Consider the following 21644-nt stretch of genomic DNA (forward strand, 5'->3'; position numbering starts at 1 on the left):
AAACAGAGAATGTTACAATCTCTGTCTCTCTGGAAGGCAACCCTTGCTCGAATTTCGTCTACCTTGTTGTCAAGAGAATGGACATTGGCGAGTAGTATACTCGGGAGCGGTGAGCAATGTGGCCGTCAACGAAGCCTGACCAGAAGACCGCTCCGTGTGTCTTGCCCCTTCTGCGGCGCCGTTGTTTTGGGTCGCCTACTGGGATCCATTCCATTGTCCTGGGTGGTGGTCTGAACAGAGGATCCACTTCGGGAAAGTCGTATTCCTGGTCGTAATGTTTGTACGTTTACGTTGCTCTTATATCCAATAGTTCTTCCCAGCTGTATGTAATAAGACTTAAGATTTCCTGGGGTAACAGTGTAAGAAATAATACATAAAAAAGCTAAATTCTGCATAGTTTCCTAAGAACGCGAAGCAAGACGACCATCTCTGTCGGCGCCATCAAGCTGGCCCATCAAGGTCACTAGGTGTAGGCAAAACTATAAGCAGATAGGAAAACTGTGATATGACAAAATAGTTAATCAGGGTGATTCGTCCACAAACAGACAGGTATTTTCCTTTCCATTGTAGCAAGATTTTATCTATTTTTGCTAACTTTCTATAAAAATGTATTGGAATGAGAATTTCTTTCTTTCCGGATATGTATATCAACTATGTCCACATCCCTGTCAGACCATTTTATTGGTAAACTACACGGTAATGTAAAAGTTGCATTTTTTTGTGATTTTTTTTTTTTGTTGTTGTTGTGATTAAAAGAGATTCTCCAAAATTGAAATATTCTAGGCATTTATATATAAACTCCAGTCGTATTTTATCAAAAGCCTTTTCAAAATCAGCTATGAAAACTAAGCCTGGTTTCTCCGATATTTCATAGTATTCTGTTGTTTCCAGTACTTGTCTTATTTTATCTCCAATGTATCGTCCATGTAAAAAAAAAAAAACGGTCTGATTAGGTTGAATAATATCTGACAATACCTTCTTTGCGCCAAACATTTAGCTACAATTTTTGCATCACAACACTGAAGTGTAAGAGGCCTCCAATTTTTTAAATGGACTGGATCTTTATACATACCACTTGGATCCTGTTATAGTAATAATGAAATCAGACATTCTTGTTGTGTGTCCGATAATCTACCATTTATATAGGTGTAGTTAAAACATGCTAATAATGGTCCTCTGCGTATATCAAAAAAAGGGTTGGTAAACTTTCACTGGTATGCCATCCAGCCCTCGAGTTTTCCCGGACTTAAAGGCTTTATTTGCATCAAGAAGTGCCTCCTCTGTAATTTGGCCTTCACATGAGTCTTTCTGTACAGATGTTAATTTTTACATTATTAAGAGGGAAAAAATCCGTACAATTAGCTTCAGTTAGTGGAGATGTAGGAGACTGAAACGAAAACATAAACCCAGCAAAAAAAGAATCGTCCTCACTGTCAACTGCGTTTATTTTCAGCAAACTTAACATGTGTAAATATTTGTATGGACATAACAAGATTCAACAACTGAGACATAAACTGAACAAGTTCCACAGACATGTGACTAACAGAAATGGAATAATGTGTCCCTGAACAAAGGGGGTGTCCAAATCAAAAGTAACAGTCAGTGTCTGGTGTGGCCACCAGCTGCATTAAGTACTGCAGTGCATCTCCTCCTCAATGGACTGCACCAGATTTGCCAGTTCTTGCTGTGAGATGTTACCCCACTCTTTCACCTAGGCACCTGCAAGTTCTGGGACATTTCTGGGGGGAATGGCCCTAACCCTCACCCTCTGCTCCAACAGGTCACAGACGTGCTGAATGGGATTGCGATCCGGGCTCTTCACTGGCCATGGTAGAACACTGACATTCATGTCTTGCAGGAAATCATGCACAGAACGAGCAGCGTGGCTGGTGGCATTGTCATGCTGGAGGGTCATGTCAGGATGAGCCTGCAGGAAGGGTACCACATGAGGGAGGAGGATGTCTTCCCTGTAACGCACAGCGTTGAGATTGCCTGCATTGACAACAAGCTCAGTCCGATGATGCTGTGACACACCGCCCCTGACCATGACTGACCCTCCACCTCCAAATCGATCCCGCTCCAGAGTACAGGCCTTGGTGTAATGCTCATTCCTTCGACGATAAACGCAAATCCGACATCACCCCTGATGAGACAAAACCGCGACTTGTCAGTGAAGAGCACTTTTTGCCAGTCCTGTCTGGTCCAGCAACGGTGGGTTTGTGCCCATAGGCGACGTTGTTGCCGGTGATGTCTGGTGAGGACCTGCCTTACAACAGGCCTACAAGCCCTCAGTCCAGCCTCTCTCAGCCTATTGCGGGCAGTCTGAGCACTGATGGAAGGATTGTGCATTCCTGGTGTAACTCGGGCATGTGTTGTTGCCATCCTGTACCTGTCCCGCAGGTGTGAGGTTCGGATGTACCGATCCTGTGCAGGTGTTGTTACACGTGGTCTGCCAATGCGAGGATGATCAGCTGTCCGTCCTGTCTCCCTGTAGCACTGTCTTAGGCATCTCATAGTCCGGACAAAGCAATTTATTGCCGTAGCCACATCTGCAGTTCTCATGCCTCCTTGCAGCATGCCTAAGGCACGTATACGCAGATGAGCAGGGACCCTGGGCATCTTTCTTTTGGTGTTTTTCAGAGTCAGTAGAAATGCCTCTTTAGTGTCCTAAGTTTTCATAACTGTGACCTTAATTGCCTACCGTCTGTAAGCTGTTAGTGTCTTAACGACCGTTCCACCGGTGCATGTTCATTAATTGTTTATGTTCATTGAACAATCATGGGAAACAGTGTTTAAACCCTTTACAATAAAGTTCTGTGAAGTTATTTGAACTTTTACGAATTATCTTTGAAAGACAGGGTCCTGAATAAGGGACATTTCTTTTTTGCTGAGATTATTCTAAAAGTACTTTACCACCTTCAAAATATCGTTCTGTGAATCATGCGTGACTCCATTTGTAACAAGTTTCAATACATTATTTTTGATTGAAAAATAATTTGTTGAATTTTTCCCCATATTCCATCCAGTTCGCTTTATTTTTATAATACATTACACTGGATCTTTCTTGAATAAGTTCCTCAATTGCTTTTTGTTTTTCCTCTAACTTATCCTGTGCCTCTATGGTACAGTTTTTATTGCTATCTAACTGTACTGTTATTCATTCAATTTCCTTTGTTAATATGGACTCTTTGGATCTAAATAGCTTTTGTTTTGTAGAAGAGTACTGAATTGCATGGCCTCTAAAGGCACATTTAAAAGTGTCCCATACAATAAGGTGTATGCTGTACCTATGTTATGTCGGGAAAAAGTCAGTTATACATTATTCTGTCCTAGTTATAAACAAGTTATCATCCAGTAGGCTTTGATTAAGTTTCCAATATCCTCGCCCACGTGGAAATTCAGTAAGAGTAATATATATGCCAATTATGTGATGATCCGACCACATTCTGTCCACTATTAACACTTTTTTTTTTTTACTTTTGGTGCCATTGAGAATGACATAAGAAGGTAATCAAGACAACTAGCTTGAATAAGCCTCTGCCATGTAGATCTCACTAGGTCAGGGTATTTAAGCCTCCATATATCCACTAATTCCAATATATCCATGACATTCATGATTTCCTTAAGTGCCTGAGGGTAATAGTTTGTAGTGTGATTTCCTTGGGAGCAATTTCCAAACGCCTGAAGGTACCACGTTCATCTGTACAAACAATAGTACGCAAGTATAAACACCATGGGACCACGCAGCCGTCATACCGCTCAGGAAGGACATGCATTCTTTCTACTAGAGATGAACGTTCTTTGGTGCGAAAAGTGCAAATCAATCCAAGAACAACAGCAAAGGACCTTGTGAAGATGCTGGAGGAAACAGGTACAAAAGTATCTATATACACAGTAAAACGAGTCCTATATTGACATAACCTGAAAGGCCGCTCAGCAAGGAAAAAGCCACTGCTCTAAAACAGCCACAAAAATGCCCGACTACATTTTGCAACTGCACATGGGACAAAGATCGTGCTTTTTGGAGAAATGTCCTCATGTCTGATGAAACAAAAATGGAACTGTTTGGCCATAATGACCATCGTTATGTTTGGAAGAAAAAGGGGAGGCTTGCAAGCCGAAGAACACCATCCCAACCGTGAAGCAAGGGGGTGGCAGCATCATGTTGTGGGGGTGCTTTGCTGCAGGAGGGACTGGTGCACTTCACAAAATAGATGGCATCATGAGTCTGGAAAATGATGTGGATATATTAAAGCAACATCTCAAAACATCAGTCAGGAAGTTAAAGCTTGGTCGCAAATGGGTCTTCCAAATGGGCATTGACCCCAAGCATATTTCCAAAGTTGTGGCAAAATGGCTTAAGGACAACAAAGTCAAGGTATTGGAGTGGCCATCACAAAGCCCTGGCCTCAATCCTATAGAACATTTATGGGCAGAACTGAAAAAGCATGTGTGAGCAAGGAGGCCTACAAACCTGACTCATTTACACCTGCTCTGTCAGGAGTGGGCCAAAATTCACCCAACTTATTGTGGGAAGCTTCTGGACGGCTACCCGAAATGATTGACCCAACTAAAACAATTTGAAGGCAATGCTACCAAATACTAATTGAGGGTATGTACACTTCTGACCCACTGGGAATGTGACGAAAGAAATAAAAGCTGAAATAAATAATTCTCTCTATTATTCTGACATTTAACGTTCTTAAAATAAAGTGGTGATCCTAACTGAGCTAAAACAGGGATTATTTACTCGGATTAAATGTCAGGAATTGTGAAACTGAGTTTAAATGTATTTGGCTAAGGTGTATGTAAACTTCCGACTTCAATTGTACGTGGCACCCCTGAAGGATCTATATAGAACCCTTATCTAAGAGTGTGTATAATATTTGAAGAAACAGACACACACACACACACACAGCTTGTATTTGTTGGAATTGTGCTAGCAATTTTGTTAAAATGTAGTATGTGAATTAACCGTTGAATGAAGACGAATTTCTCAATGAAATGTTAACATTTAGGATATCTTATTCCTTCTCATAATTCCGTATCAACATCTTCATTGAAAAACAATGAACGCCTTTAGAATACACTTTTAGAAAATAAAGAATTTGACTGTCATCATATCACTGTAAAATATTGTTGAATTTTATAGTTATTAATAATTTAAGTACACATATACTTGATATCATGTAACATAATTATAATTTTGAATGTTATTTCAATGGAGTAAAGCAATCGCTCTTAAAACCATACTGTTACTCTTCAGTCCCTACAGTGGAAAGATAATAGATGCAGACGTCCCATCAATTTATATATCTGGATGAATAAATTAAATATGTATTTAAACGTCCATTAAAGACACGACTATGGAATACTTTGACAGATGATCGACCTAACAGGCCTATTTTTTTTTTTTTTACGCACACATGCCTATAGGTCCAGTTTCAAAATCACCCGCAATATAGGCTCCAATTTAAATGTTAAGGTCTGTACTTCCTGTGCACTGCATAGGCTACCAGTGTCTTATTCTGAAAACCGGGAGCATATAGGAGGGGCTCTACCAAAATATTTCAGACCCCCCAAACCCGTTTCTTAAATGAAATAACGCGATGTTGATTGTGTAATTGATATAACCCATACAAGGTTGATCTGTATTTTAAATAGGCATTTGTGGTCACAAACAAACAACTCCCCTTCAAGCAAGTGGTTACAACGTAGGCGGAGACCATAGTTTGTGTGCAAATGAAAAGGACAATATAAAATGCTATTGTTTTCGAAGTGAAAGGCCAAACAAAGTTTTTTTCTATATGGTGATATTTATTAGTCTGACTAAAGTCTGACTAAAATGGATTCACAAGACTATTTTTTTCATCATCCCCCCCCCCGGTTGATAGACCAATATTTCATGAGAAAATAGCAAATAAATCAAGATGTCCTTTCCGTGCATTTTCTCCAGACGTGAAACAACACTCTCAGGTATGAAAGTGTAAGGGGACTTCCGCCTTTCACTTTTGGAACACCTTGCAGAATTTTTGCATAAAGGATCGACACAGGTTGGAGCATGAGACACCGCCTCGATCTCCGAGCATGTTCCAAGTGTTCAGCAACAACACCATAACTACGCTTAAGAAAATGGTAGGCTATAAGGTAATGTTTTTCACTTGTTCCTGGTCATTGAGCTGTTGTCATCTTTCAACATTTAATGTGCTGTTATATGTTTAATTTAATTCCCTGACTCCCTTATGTACAGTAATAATAATGCAATATTTGTTTGAAATATTTTGACATCTCAGGGTCATAAAGTCTCTCGAGAATCTCAGATCACTTTCCCTGAGAAGCAATACAGACAAGTCGATAATTTAAAGGTAGGAAATATGCTTAGCCTAAACTCTTTAAAAAAATGCATTGTTCTATCCATAATCTTTTTTTCTAATAGTGGACAGTGAATTCGGAAAGGATTCAGACCATTCACTTTTTCCACATTTTGTTAGGTTACAGCCTTGTTCTAATGTGGATTCATCCCCCCCCCCCCCCCCTCATCAATCTACACACAATACCCCACAATGATTTGTTTAACCTTTAATTTAACTAGGCAAGTCAGTTAAGAACAAATTCTTATTTACAATGAAGGCCTACCCTAACCCGGACGACACTGGGCAAATATTTACACCGCCCTAAGGGATCCCCAAACACGGCCGGTTGTGATACAGCCTGGAATCGAACCAGTTTATGTAGTGACACCTCAAGCACTGAGATGCAGTGCCTTAGACCGCTGTGCCACTCGGGACCCAAATGATAAAGCACTTTTTTGTTTTGTTTTTTCATAAATTTGCAAAAATGTCTAAAAACATGTTTTGGCTTTGTCATTATGGGGTATTGTGTTCAGATTGATGGGAGAAAAATATATTTAATCAATTTTAGAGTAAGGCATGTACTAATACAAATCACTCTTCTTCTAGGCTGACGAACAGATTGCCTTCATTTTGCAAACTCTGAATGCTATAAAGAAATTGTACAGCAGTGGTAAATGCGAGTCCACCTCCTCTAACCAGAAAGGAGTGGACAAGTTGATGAATGACCTCTATCGCCAGACCTCGGAGCTGGACCAATGCGTAAGTAATTTGTGACTTTTGCCTCTTAACATTAATGCAAAAGGAAAACCTTATCCTATCCTATTATAATATAATGACAAATCATGATATGAAATTAATTATTTGTATGTTGTTCCAACAGGTAAAGGCTATGACTATCAAAATCTGTCAAAAGAGTGAACAAAAAGATGAGCCTTCACTTCAAATTCCTTAAGAATTATTTGAAACTCGCGGTAGGTTGATCAATTTGTCTTACGAAGAGAGTACATTCACCGAATCTGGATTTATTTACATGATGATACAACATTTGTCTATTCTAAAATCGTAAAAATGTTATTTATGCAGGTATACGGCGCAAGCAGCTGGGAAGACATAAGGACAGTGGTGCTGGCACACCTACAAAGACTAGACATGACATTAAATAGCCAATGAGCGTTATGTTTCTGTGGTGTAGAGATTATTTATTTATGTGTTTATTTATTTGTTTTTGAATCTATTCATTTATTGTGTAGTGATGTATTCACAACTCTGTGGAGTAAAATGTTTTTTATACTGAATAATTATGTGATTGATTTAGGCAAAACTGTGATGGCTTTCGTCATAATGAGAAGGGGACCAAAACGCAGCATGGTAAGTGCTCATATTTATTCATATAATGAAACACTTAAACAAAGAAACAAAACGAAAGCAAACAGTTCCGTAAGGCAACAGACAACTAAACGGAAAACAACTACCCACAAAACCAGGTGGGGAAAAAGGCTGCCTAAGTATGATTCCCAATCAGAGACAACGATAGACAGCTGCCTCTGATTGGAAACCATACCTGGCCAAAACATAGAAATATAATGACATAGAATGCCCACCTCACACCCTGACCTAACAAAATAGAGAAATAAACCGTCTCTCTCAGGTCAGGGCGTGACCCCAAAGGTGCGAACCTGAACCTATAGGGGAGGGTCCGTGTGGGCATTTACCCATGGTGGCAGCTCCGGTTCGGGGTATAGCCCCCGTTCCGCCCGCTGATCCCTTCGCTCTTGTGCCACCGGACCGTGGATCGTCGGAGGAGGAACCGGACCGTAGATCCTCGCCGGAGGCTCTGGACTGCAGACCGCCGCTGTAGACTCTGGACCGCGGACCGTCTCAGGAGGCTCCGGGCCGCGGACCGTCTCAGGAGGCTCCGGGCCGCGGACCGTCGCCGCAGGCTCCGGGCCGCGGACCGTCGCCGCAGGCTTTGTGCCGCGGATCGTCGCTGGAGGCTTCTTACGTGGAGCCGGAACAGGTCTCACCGGACTAGGGAACGTCGCTGGAGACCAGGTGCGCAGAGCAGGCACAGGGTATACTGGGCCGTGTAGGCGCACTGGAGGTCTGGAGCTTAGGGCTGGCACAACCCGTCCTGGCTGGATCCTTACTTTAGTCCGGCAAGGGCGGGGCGCTGGCACAGGACGAACTGGGCTGTGCAGGCGCACTGGCGACACAGTGTGTAGAACTGGCGCAGGATATACTGGGCCGTGGAGGCGCACTGGAGGTCTGGAGCTTATGGCTGGCACAACCCGTCCTGGCTGGATCTTACTTTAGCCCGGCAAGTGCGGGGCACGGGCACAGGACGAACTGGGCTGTGCAGGTGCACTGGCGACACAGTGCGTAGAGCTGGCGCAGGATATCCTGGACCGAAGAGATGCACCGGAGACCAGGAACGCTGAGCCTGCACAATCCTTCCTGGCTGAACGCTCAGTTTAGCTCGGCAAATGCGGGGCGCAAGCACAGAGCGCACCGGGCTATGAATGCGCACCGGAGATACGGTGCACATCACCACATAACATGGTGACTGACTGTTCACCTGCTCCCCACGGTAAGCACGGGGAGTTGGCTCAGGTCTCCACCCTGACTCTGCCAATCTCCAAGTGTGCCCCTCCCCCAACATTTTTTGGGGGATGCCTCTCGGGCTTCCGTCGTTGGGCTAGCTCCTCGTAATGTCGCCGTTCCGCTTGCGCCGTCTCCACCTGCTTCCATGGCAGGGTCTTGTCTCCTGCCATTACCTCCTCCCAGGTCCAGGACGTCCTCCATTCTCTCTTCTCCCGAGCCCAGGATCCCTGCTCCTCCTGGGCACGCTGCTTGGTCCGTTTTTGGTGGGTAGTTCTGTGATGGCTTTTGTCGTAATAAGAAGGGGACCAAAACTCAGCGTGATAAGTGCTCATATTTATTCATATAACGAAACACTTAAACAAAGAAACAAAATCAAAGCAAACAGTTCCGTCAGGCAACGGACAACTAAACGGAAAACAACTACCCACAAAACCAGGTGGGAAAAAGGCTGCCTAAGTATGATTCCCAATCAGAGATAACGATAGACAGCTGCCTCTGATTGGAAACCATACCTGGCCAAAACATGGAAATATAATGACATAGAATGCCCAACCCACACCCTGAGCTAACAAAATAGAGAAATAAACTGTCTCTCTCAGGTCAGGGCGTGACATAAACACAATGTAACAATGTTTTCCTGCATTTGTTTTTTGTATTTATGAAGGCCATTGCATACTATATTTATTATTGCAACCTGATACGAAGTGTTTATTGTAATGAAGAAATGTATTTCATTTAAATAAATGTGGCCACTACAGCTGAAATAAGTTTTTTGTCAAATTAAATTTGTCGCATGCACATATTTAGCAGATGTTATAACGGGTTTAGCGAAATGCCTGTGTTCCTAGCTCTACCAGTGCACTAATACCTAACAATACACAACAATATACACAAATCTAAAAGTAAAAGAATGGACATAGGAAATATAGAAATATTAGTACGAGGAATGTCAGAGTCCGGAGTATATGTATACAGTACCAGTCAAAAGTTTGGACACACCTACTCATTCAAGGGTTTTTCGTTATTTGTACTATTTTATACAATGTACAATAATTGTGAACACATCAAAACTATGAAATAACACATATGGAATCATGTAGTAACCAAAAAAGGTGTTAAACAAATTCTTCAAAGTAGCCACCCTTAGCCCTTTGTGGTAGCTGGCTAGTTACATTGACTAAGCTCAGGGCAGGGCTCTGGGTGGAGACCGGCTAGTGATGGCTATTTAACAGTCTGATGGCCTTAATCTAACATATTTACATGTAGGCATAATAAAAATAGCCTTGGTTAGGCCTGATGATGTCACATGTGGTAAACAGTGTTGTTGTGACTTAACTTGGTAGGACAAGTCTGCCCAATGTACCTAGTAAGCAAAATGACTTTGAAAAGAAGTCTGAAAGAAGTTAGATTTATTCAGGGTTCTGTTGAGAATACCTATTTTCCCAGCATTTAAAAAACGTATTTTCAGATTGTTGAAAGTAGAAAAGGTGTATTTTCTGGACATTGAAAATACATATTTTCCAAATGTTGAAAATGCATATTTTCCAAATGTTGAAAATACATATTTTCCAGAAGTTGAAATCTGGTTAATTTTCTAACCTGAATGAACATTGAAAATATAACATTTACAGACATTGAAAATATGTATTTTTAAAATATGTATTTTGTTGGTAATTGATTCAATGGCCAAATTTCAACTGCATATACATTCTCAATGAAGAATAATAATACATTTTAAATCCATTTAATATAGGAAAGAAGAGCCAACTGAAGATTGAAACATGTAACATTTATGTAACATCCAACAGTAGTTGGATAGAATTTTTTTTTTTTTTAATACATTTGTAACATTTTTAAAAACCTGTTTTCACTTTGTCATGATGGGGTATTGTGTCTAGATTGATGAGGAATTGTTTCATTCATTTTAAAATGAGGCTGTAATGTAGTAAAATGTGAAAAAAGTCAAGGGGTCTGAATACTTTCCCAATGCACTGTACCTTAGTTGAATGCGCTGTAAGTCGCTGTAGATGAAATCATCTGCTGAATGACCAAAATGTAATGAGCTACGCCCTATAAAAAGTACAAATTTGTCTTGTCCGGACCAGACCAAATCTGAACAAGTCATAGACATCTAGCCCATGTCTCAAAAGATTGAACAGCACAGTAGGGTATGGCACAGTTCAATACAATAGAGGACAGTATAATACAGTAAAGTATAGTAGGGTAGAGGACGGTAGAGTTTTATTCAGTAGAGTACAGTATGGTACAGTAGATATTAATTCAGTAGAGTGCAATACAGTTTAGTACATTAGAGTAAAGTAGGCTACACTCTACTGTGCTGTTTGCTACTCTACTGTACATAATTATACTTTATTTTTCTTTACTTTACTGTACTGTACACTCTACTGTGATGAACTGTACTCATCTGTTCTCTACTGTGCTGTCCAAACTTGTCCATGGACTCTGAAATGAATTCCGGATCTCACAAAAATCAGATAAAATAAAGAAGGCCGGTTCAGATGTATGCATTGGGATGATGCAGTTTAGACATTATATGCTCATTGACGTCTTGCACATTCTAAATTCTACAGTACTACGTCGTTTATACGTAGGCCAGACATCAACATTCTACGTCTTCAATATTCTCGGCTACGTCTTCCCATTGTGCAAACGCTCTCCAAACTACATATTCCCTATCCAATTCGATACGTCGGCCAAAAGTGTGCATGATTACTGGGGAGAAGACTCAGGTGAAACTGATGACGTCACACAACTTTTGTAAAACAGCTGGGAAAACCTCAAAATGCGTCCACTGCAGACTTGTCTGCGACATATGCGACATAAGAATGAAGACTGATGAAGACGTCAGCCACTTCAGCACATTGGACATGGTCACACAGCAAAGATGTGTTGTGGCTGCAGGCCTGTTGCTACTGTTATTGCCATGGTTACTACTGTTCCAATTCCCCACACCCCTAAACTTAGAATTGTACAACTATAGGCAATAAATTGATGATACAGTGAGGGGAAGAAAGTATTTAATCCCCTGCTGATTTTGTATGTTTGCCCACTGATAAAGAAAGATTCAGTCTATAATTTTAATGGTAGGTTTATTTGAACAGTGAGAGACAGAATAACAACAGAAATATCCGGAAAAACACATGTCAAAAATGTTATAAATTGATTTGCATTTTAATGAGGGAAATAAGTATTTGACCCCCTCTCAATCAGAAAAATGTCTGGCTCCCAGGTGTCTTTTATACAGGTAACGAGCTGAGATTAGGAGCACACTCTTAAAGGGAGTGCTCCTAACCGCAGCTTGTTACCTGTAAAAAAGACACATGTCCACAGAAGCAATCAATCAATCAGATTCCAAACTCTCCACCATGGCCAAGACCAAAGAGCTCTCCAAGGATGTCAGGGACAAGATTGTAGACCTACACAAGGCTGGAATGGGCTACAAGACCATCGCCAAGCAGCTTGGTGAGAAGGTGACAACATTTGGTGCGATTATTCGCAAATGGAAGAAACACAAAAGAACTGTCAATATCCCTCGGCCTGGGGCTCCAGGCAAGATCTCACCTCGTGGGGTTGCAATGATCATGAGAACGGTGAGGAATCAGTCCAGAACTACACGGGAGGATCTTGTCAATGATCTCAAGGCAGCTGGGACCATTGTCACCAAGAAAACAATTGGTAACACACTACGCCGTGAAGGACTGAAATCCTGCAGCGCCCGCAAGGTCCCCTGCTCAAGAATACATATACATGCCCGTCTGAAGTTTGCCAATGAACATCTGAATGATTCAGAGGACAACTGGTGAAAGTGTTGTGGTCAGATGAGACCAAAATGGAGCTCTTTGGCATCAACTCAACTCACCGTGTTTGGAGGAGGAGGAATGCTGCCTATGACCCCAAGAACACCATCTCCACCGTCAAACATGGAGGTGGAAACATTATGCTTTGGGGGTGTTTTTCTGCTAAGGGGACAGGACAACTTCACCGCATCATTTGACGGGGCCATGTACTGTCAAATCTTGGGTGAGAACCTCCTTCCCTCAGCCAGGGCATTGAAAATGGGTCGTGGATGGGTATTCCAGCATGACAATGACCCAAAACACACGGCCAAGGCAACAAAGGAGTAGCTCAAGAAGAAGCACATTATTAAGGTCCTGGAGTGGCCTGGCCAGTCTCCAGACCTTAATCCCATAGAAAATCTGTGGAGGGAGCTGAAGGTTCGAGTTGCCAAACGTCAGCCTCGAAACCTTAATGACTTGGAGAAGATCTGCAAAGAGGAGTGGGACAAAATCCCTCCTGAGATGTGCGCAAACCTGGTGGCCAACTACAAGAAATGTCTGACCTCTGTGATTGCCAACAAGGGTTTTGCCACCAAGTACTAAGTCATGTTTTGCAGAGGGGTCAAATTCTTATTTCCCTCATTAAAATGGAAATCATTTTATAACATTTCTGAAATGCGTTTTTCTGGATTTTTTTGTTGTTATTCTGTCTCTCACTGTTCATATAAACCTACCATTAAAAGTATAGCCTGATCATTTCTTTCTAAGTGGGCAAACGTACAAAATCAGCAGGGGATCAAATACTTTTTTTCCCCCACTGTATATGTGATGGGAAATATTGCTCTCTGACTCCTTGGTATCTCGATTCACTTGTTACTCTTATGATTCATCCTCATGGCTGGTCCCCAATAGATTACATATTTTATACATAATGCCAATTAAGGCTACATCAAGTAACACCAAGGCCCGTATTGATAAATAATCTCAGAGAGTAGGAGTGGTGATCCAGGACAAGTTTTTCCTTTTAGATTATAATGAATGGACAGAGGGCGTCCTGATCCTAGATCAGCACTCTTACTCTGAGAGCTTAATGAATAAATGTGAGCCCAGCAGAATAATTAGGTCACATATCATATTTTAGCCCATAACATGACATTTCAGGATGAAACCATCTATGACATTTTATCAAGACCCTGATGGAACAGGTGTGTTCGTACTGGGTTAGAACAAAAGCCTGCACCTCCTCCTTCTGGTCTCCAGGACCTGCAGACAGTTTTGGTGACTACTTCCTTACAGTATATGATCGTTACAGTTGTACAGGCTTTGTACATTATAAATTAATCCTAATATTATACAGAAAAAGGGAAAAATAAACCAATGCCAAGATTTGACCTTGCATAGTGATTCGAAAACGTGCACAACGCCATGACACACACACACACACACAAACACACACACAACAGTAGGTTATAGGCCTGTCAACACAATTAAGGGAAAATATCCTGATATTGTAGCCTAAACCAAAGAACTATAGTCACGTATTATTTTTAATTTTCCCCTTGAAAAGAACACGACAAATAGAAAGTTCCAACAAATCATGTAGTCGTTGCTTGTGAACATTGCATCACCAGCAGACAACTGTAGGGTGAACGTTGGTTACGTCATTTTGAAAATGAAAGTAGAAAGATCAGAGTAGTGACGCTGACGTCTCCCATTCCCTTTTCATTTGATGCGCAACAGCAGAGGACTTTCCGGAGCTGCGGAACAATATTTCGGACTAACTTTGAAGGAAACCCACTAAATTAATGTCTTATATGGCTACATTTCTTAAGAAGTATGGGTTTTATTTCGACTTTTGACAATATTGTTATCAGACTTTTTTTAGTCGGTTCACGCAAAGTTATTAGCACTTGAAAGCGTAGCTCGCGTATAGCCTATTATCGCTAATAGCCTAGCCAATATTTACAGTTGGAGTCGGGTGTTTACACACACCTTAGCCAAATACATTTAAACTCAGTTTTTCACAATTCCTGACGTTTAATCCGAGTAAATATTCCCTGTTTTAGGTCAGTTAGGATCACCACCTTATTTTAAGAATGTGAAATATCAGAATAATAGTAGAGAGAATGATTTATTTCAGCTCTATTTCTTTCATCACATTCCCAGTGGGTCAGAAGTTTACCTGCACTCAATTAGTATTTGGTAGCATTGCCTTTAAATTGTTTAACTTGGGTCAAACGTTTCGGGTAGCCTTCCACAATTAATTTTGTGAATTTTGGCCGATTCCTCCTGACAGAGCCGGTGTAACTGAGTCAGGTTTGTAGGCCTCCTTCCTCGCACAAGCTTTTTCAGGTCTGCCCACACATTTTCTATGGAATTGAGGTCAGGGCTTTGTGATGGCCATTCCAATACCTTGACTTTGTTGTCTTTAAGCCATTTTGCCACAACTTTGGAAGTATGCTTGGGGTCATTGTACATTTGGAAGACCCATTTGCGACCAAGCTTTAACTTCCTGACTGATGTCTTGAGATGTTGCTTCAATATATCCACATTATTTTCCAGACTCATGATGCCATCTATTTTGTGAAGTGCACCAGTCTCTCCTGCAGCAAAGCACCCCCACAACATGATGCTGCCACCGCCGTGCTTCACGGTCGGGATGGTGTTCTTCAGCTTTTTTATGGCGGTTTTGGAGCAGTGGCTTTTTCCTTGCTGAGCGGCCTTTCGTTTATGTTGATATAGGACTCGTTTTACTGTGGATATAGATACTTTTGTACCTGTTTCCTTCAGCATCTTCACAAGGTCCTTTGCTGTTGTTCTGGGATTGATTTTCACTTTTTGCAGCAAAATATGTTCATCTCTAGGAGACAGAACGCGTCTCCTTCCTCAGAGGTATGACCGCTGCGTGTTCCCATTAGAGGTCGACCGATTAATCGGAATGGCCGATTAATTAGGGCCGATTTCAAGTTTTCATAGCAATCGGTAATCGGTATTTTTGGCCACCGATTTGCCCTTTTTTAAAAAAAACCTTTATTTAACTAGGCAAGTCAGTTAAGAACACATTCTTATTTTCAATGACGGCCTAGGGTTAACTGCCTTGTTCAGGGGCAGAACGACAGATTTTTACCTTGTCAGCTTGGGGATGCAACCTTACGTTAACTAGCCCAACGCTCTAACCACCTGCTTTACGTTGCCAAGGTAAGTTGCTAGCTAGCATTAAACTTATCTTATAAAAAAACAATCAATCAATCATAAACACTAGTTAACTACACATGGTTGATGATATTACTAGTTTATCTAGCCTGTCCTGCTTTGCATATAATCGATGTGGTGCGCATTCGCGAAAAAGGACTGTCTTTGCTCCGACGTGTACCTAACCATAAACATCAATGTCTTTCTTAAAATCAATACACAAGTATATATTTTTAAACCTGCATATTTAGTTAATATTGCCTGCTAACATGAATTTCTTTTAACTAGGGAAAATGTGTCACTTCTCTTGCAAACAGAGTCAGGGTATATGCAGCAGTTTGGGCTGCCTGGCTTGTTGCGAACTGTGAAGACTAGTTCTTCCTAACAAAGACAGCCGACTTCGCCAAACGGGGATGATTTAACAAAAGCGCATTTGCGAAAAAAAAGCACAATCGTTGCACGACTGTACCTAACCATAAACATCAATGCCTTTCTTAAAATCAATACACAGAAGTATATATTTTTAAACCTGCATATTTAGCTAAAAGAATCCAGGTTAGCAGGCAATATTAACCAGGTGAAATTGTGTCAGTTCTCTTGCGTTCGTTGCACGCAGAATCAGGGTATACAGAATCTGTCTCGTTGCGAACTAATTTGCCAGAATTTTATGGAACTATGAAATAACATTGTAGGTTGTGCGATGTAACAGGAATATTTAGACTTATGGATGCCACCCGTTAGATAAAATACGGAACGGTTCCGTATGTCACTGAAAGAATAATGTTTTCGAGATGATAGTTTCCAGATTTGACCATGTTAGTGACCTAAGGTTTATTATATTATAGTTAAGTCTATGATTTGATATTTGATAGAGCAGTCTGACTGAGCGGTGGTAGGCAGCAGCAGGCTCGTAATAGTCAAAGATATATGGTTTAGAGAGAAATAGTCGACGCATCATAATTCCTGTAATAACTTGCGGCTGAACTTGAAAGGGGTTCCTTCGTTATTTTACCGTTCATGTCTTCCATAGAGAATGTCTTGATCTACTTCAAATAAGGTCTGTGTTTTGTGCTTAAACCGCCTCTGCGTTTTGATACCCGTGTAAATCTCACTAGGTAACGTTTGTCAACATATTTTCATAAATCCACTCTACAAAAATAATTATCTTCGCTTATATTGTGCAGAGTTATATCCTATGGATATCTACACAGTTATAAAATTGGCACGGTGGTGTAAGCCTAAACCAAACACAGACCTTATTTTAAGTTAATCTAAAAATATCCTATGGAATAAATGAAGGAACCGCTTTTCAGATTTTGCTAGAAGGTGTCATGGGAATTGTGACTCGCACTTTGGTAGTCAATTCTTACCATGCCCATTATTAAAATAGGATTTCCTGCATATCGAAATTACAGTTTTTGTTTTCAGCATTCATCACAGGTAACTTAAACTCTATTTTTATTATTCAAACAGTTGAGAGTATTTGTCTCCTAAGCAGACTCTACAGTATTGTTGTCACTTCAGAGCTGTGTGTGTGTGTGTGTGTGTGTGTGTGTGTGTGTGTGTGTGTGTGTGTGTGTGTGTGTGTGTGTGTGTGTGTGTGTGTGTGTGTGTGTGTGTGTGTGTGTGTGTGTGTGTGTGTGTGTGTGTCACGTCCTGGCCAGTATAAGGGTTAATTATTATTTTAGTTTGGTCAGGACGTGGCAGAGGGTATTTGTTTTATGTGGTTCAAGGTGGTGTGTTAGTTAGGAGGGCGTTTGATTTATTATTTCCGGGTTTTGAGTTATGGTCTATGTTGATGTATTTCTATGTGTAGTCTGGTTGATCTATTTCTATGTTGAGTTAATTGGGGTGGACTTCCAATTAAAGGCAGCTGTGTGGTGTTGCCTTTGATTGGAAGTCCTATATTAGTTGGGTGTGTTTGTCTGTGTATTTGTGGGAGATTGTTTCTTGTTTTGCCGAGTGAGCCTTTCAAGACTGTTTCGTTGTTCGTGAGTTAGTTTTGTTGTTTTTGTGTTCATTTTGATTTAATAAATGTTCAAAATGAACAAACACATACCTGCTGCGTTTTGGTCCTCCATTTCCAACGACGACCGTGACAGAGTGTGTGTGTGTGTGTGTGTGTGTGTGTGTGTGTGTGTGTGTGTATATATATACATATATTTAAAAAAAACATAATAATAATCGGCCGATTAATCGGTATCGGCTTTTTGGCCCTCCAATAATCGGCATTGGTATCGGCGTTGAAAAATCATAATCGGTCGACCTCTAGTTCCCATAGTGTTTATACTTGCGTACTATTGTTTGTAACGATGAATGTGGTACCTTCAGTCGTTTGGAAATTGCTCCCAAGGATGAACCAGACTTGTGGAGGTCTACAATTTTTTGGGGGAGGTTTTGGCTGATTTATTTTGATTTTCCCCGGTGGGCCTTGAAATACATCCACAGGTACACCTCCAATTGACTCAAATGATGTCAACTAGCCTATCAGAACCTTCTAAAGCCATTACATAATTTTCTGGAATTTTCCAAGCTGTTTAACGGCTCAGTCAACTTAGTGTATGTAAACTTCTGACCCACTGGAATTGCGATACAGTGAATTATAAGTGAAATAATCTGTCTGTTAACAATTGTTGGAAGAATTGCTTGTGTCATGCACAAAGTAGATGTCCTAACTGACTTGCCAAAACTACAGATTGCTGACAAGAAATTTGTGGAGTGGTTGAAAAACTAGTTTTAATGACTCCAATCTAAGTGTATGTCAACTTCTGACTTCAACTGTATATTCAAATGAATTTTTTCAATGAGGTGTGTTTTATCACTGGACAGGGCTGGCCTGTTTTGAATAGTGTACTTTGAGCACCTATACAACTTCCGTTCCTACCATGGAAATACTATTAAATTATTATAATTCTTAATTCTATGTTTCCAACCCATCTATGAAACTGCGTTCCACAATCAATAACGTAATAGGAGCAATATTTGCCGAATAGACTGAAAAGGTGCACAGTGAATTCACTAACCCAGGCCCAGCTCATTTAGTCCCTACCATTGTGTCACTAAGTTATCATAATGTTTCAGCAAATGTACATTATCCCAGGGGCATTGGAAGACAACATGTAAGTATGTCCCTCTTACTGCTCTGAATGATCCTACAGCTATTGTATGCAGTAATCATATTCCTATGTACCAGAGTTCTACTGTTAGCACTGAGGTGGTGTACCCTAGCAGGAAGTCCACATTCTGCAGCTCACCCTCCACTAACATAAATAACCAAAGCATGTCTGCTTCTGCCAAGCTTCCCAGTAAAGCAAGAAAAACAATCAAGCATCCCAGAAAAGTGTTTAAAATAGCCCACGTTAACTTTGTAGTATAAGAAACATGGTTAACGAAATCAATAATTTGCTAGTAACAGAGGACATTCATATTCTGACAATCTCTGAAACTCACTTCGATAATACCTTTGATGACACAGTGTGTCATGCCCTGGCAATAGAGAGGTTTGTTATTCTCTATTTTGGGTAGGCCAGGGTGTGACTAGGGTGGGCATTCTATGTTCCTTTTTCTATGTTCTTTATTTTTTATGTTTTGGCCGGGTATGGTTCTCAATCAGGGACAGCTGTCTATTGTTGTCTCTGATTGGAAACCATACTTAGGTAGCCCTTTTCCCTTCTTGTGTTGTGGGAAGTTGACTTTGTTTATGGCACATAGCCTTTAGCTTCACGTTTTTTTGGGAAGTGTTTTTTGTTTTGTTCGGCGTCTTTTCTAATAAAAAGAATATGTATGCTCACCACGCTGCACCTTGACGTGACAGAACTTCCCACCACCAACGGACCAAGCAGCGTGGTAAAAAAGACTCCTGGACATGTGAGGATATCCTGGATGGCAAGGGATCCTACACATGGGAGGAGATCCTGGCTGGAAGGGATCACCTCCCATGGGAGCAGGTGGAGGCAGCCAGGAGAGCAGAGGCAGCAGGAGAGGGGAGCCAACGTTATGCGGGAACAGGGCTGGCAAGGAAGCCCGAGAGGGGGGGGGGGCATACGGAGAGATTGGCAGAGTCAGGCGATAGACCTGAGCCAACTCCCCGTGCTTACCGGAAGCAGCGTGGTACTGGTCAGGCACCGTGTTATGCGGTGAAGCGCACGGTGTCTCCAGTATGCGCTCATACCCCGGAGCGCTATATGAAGGCCCCCCCAAAGTGCCATGCGAGAGTGGGCATCCAGCCAGGGCAGATTGTGCCAGCTCAGCGCGTCTGGTCTCCAGTGCGACGTTTCGGCCCAGGGTATCCTGCGCCGGCTCTGCGTACTGTGTCTCCGGGGCGCTGGGAGGGCTCAGTTCGTCCTATGCCTGCACTCCGCCCGTGCCGGGCGAAAGTGGGCATTGAGCCTGGAAGAGTGGTGTCAAGCCTACGCACCAGATCTCCAGTGCTCCCCCACAGCCCAGTCTATCCTGTGCCTCCTCCACGGACCAGGCCTCCAGTAGGTCTCCCCAGCCTGGGGAGTCCTGTGCCTGCTCCCAGAGCCAGGCCTCCTGCATGTCTCCCCAGCCTGGTGAGTCCTGTTCCTGCTCCTCGCACTAGCCCTGTGGTGCGTGTTACTAGTCTGGCGCCTCCAAAGCCAGGCCCACGCATCAGGCCTCCAGTGCCCCTGCCCAGTCCAGTCCAGTACGTCCTGTTCCTGCTCCTCGCACTAGCCCTGTGGTGCGTGTTACTAGTCTGGCGCCTCCAAAGCCAGCCCCACGCATCAGGCCTCGAGTGTGCATTCCCCGTCCAGAGCTTCCGGCGACAGTCCCCCGTCCAGAGTTTCTGGCGACAGTCCCCCGTCCAGAGCTTCCGGCGACAGTTCCCCATCCAGAGCTTCTGGCGACAGTTCCCCGTCCAGAGCTTCCGGCGACAGTTTACAGTCCGGAGCCGACAGTGACGGCCTACAGTCCGGAGCCGACAGTGACGGCCTACAGTCCGGAGCCGACAGTGACGGCCTACAGTCCGGAGCCGACAGAGACGGCCTACAGTCCGGAGCCGACAGAGACGGCCTACAGTCCGGAGCCAACAGAGACGGCCTACAGCGACACACCACGCTGCACTTTGGTCCTCTCCTTTCAACCGACGTGACACAGTGCTAGCAATACATGGTTATAAGATCTACAGAGAAGACAGAAATGTTCCTGTAAAGCTTAGAGAGGATCTCATGTTAAATTATGTTGAAGTAATATGGCTACAGGATCATGTGCCTCACATAAAGCCCATTCTGGTGGGAAGCTGCTATAGACCACCAAGTGCTAACAGTCAGTATCTGGATAACATGTATGAAATGCTTGACAATGTATGTGATATCAATAGAGAGGTATATTTTCTAGGTGATTTAAATATTGACTGGCTTTCATCAGGCTGCCCACTCAAGAGAAAGCTTCAAACTGGTAACTAGTGCCTGCAACCTGGTTAAGTTATCAATCAACCTACCCGGGTAGTTACAAACAGCAAAGAATGAAATCATCAACATGTATTGATCACATCTTTACTAATACTGCAGAAATTTGTTTAAAAGCAGTATACAAATCCATCGGACGACGTGATCACAATATAGTAGCCATATTTAGGAAAACCAAAAGATCCAAAGGCTGGGCCTAATATAGTGCATAACAGGTTATACAATAAGATTTGTAGCGATTCCTATGTTGTTGATTTAAATAATATTTGTTG

At 42.1% G+C, this 21644-nt stretch overlaps 1 pseudogene; it reads left to right on the forward strand.

Moving 5' to 3' along the window:
* The first annotated feature begins 640 nt into the window (after positions 1–640).
* Positions 641–7523, forward strand: LOC106607407 (interferon a3-like; annotated as a pseudogene).
* Positions 7524–21644: the final 14121 nt, after the last annotated feature.

This window comes from Salmo salar, chromosome ssa06 (genome assembly GCF_905237065.1).
Source record: "Salmo salar chromosome ssa06, Ssal_v3.1, whole genome shotgun sequence".
NCBI lineage: Eukaryota > Metazoa > Chordata > Actinopteri > Salmoniformes > Salmonidae > Salmo > Salmo salar.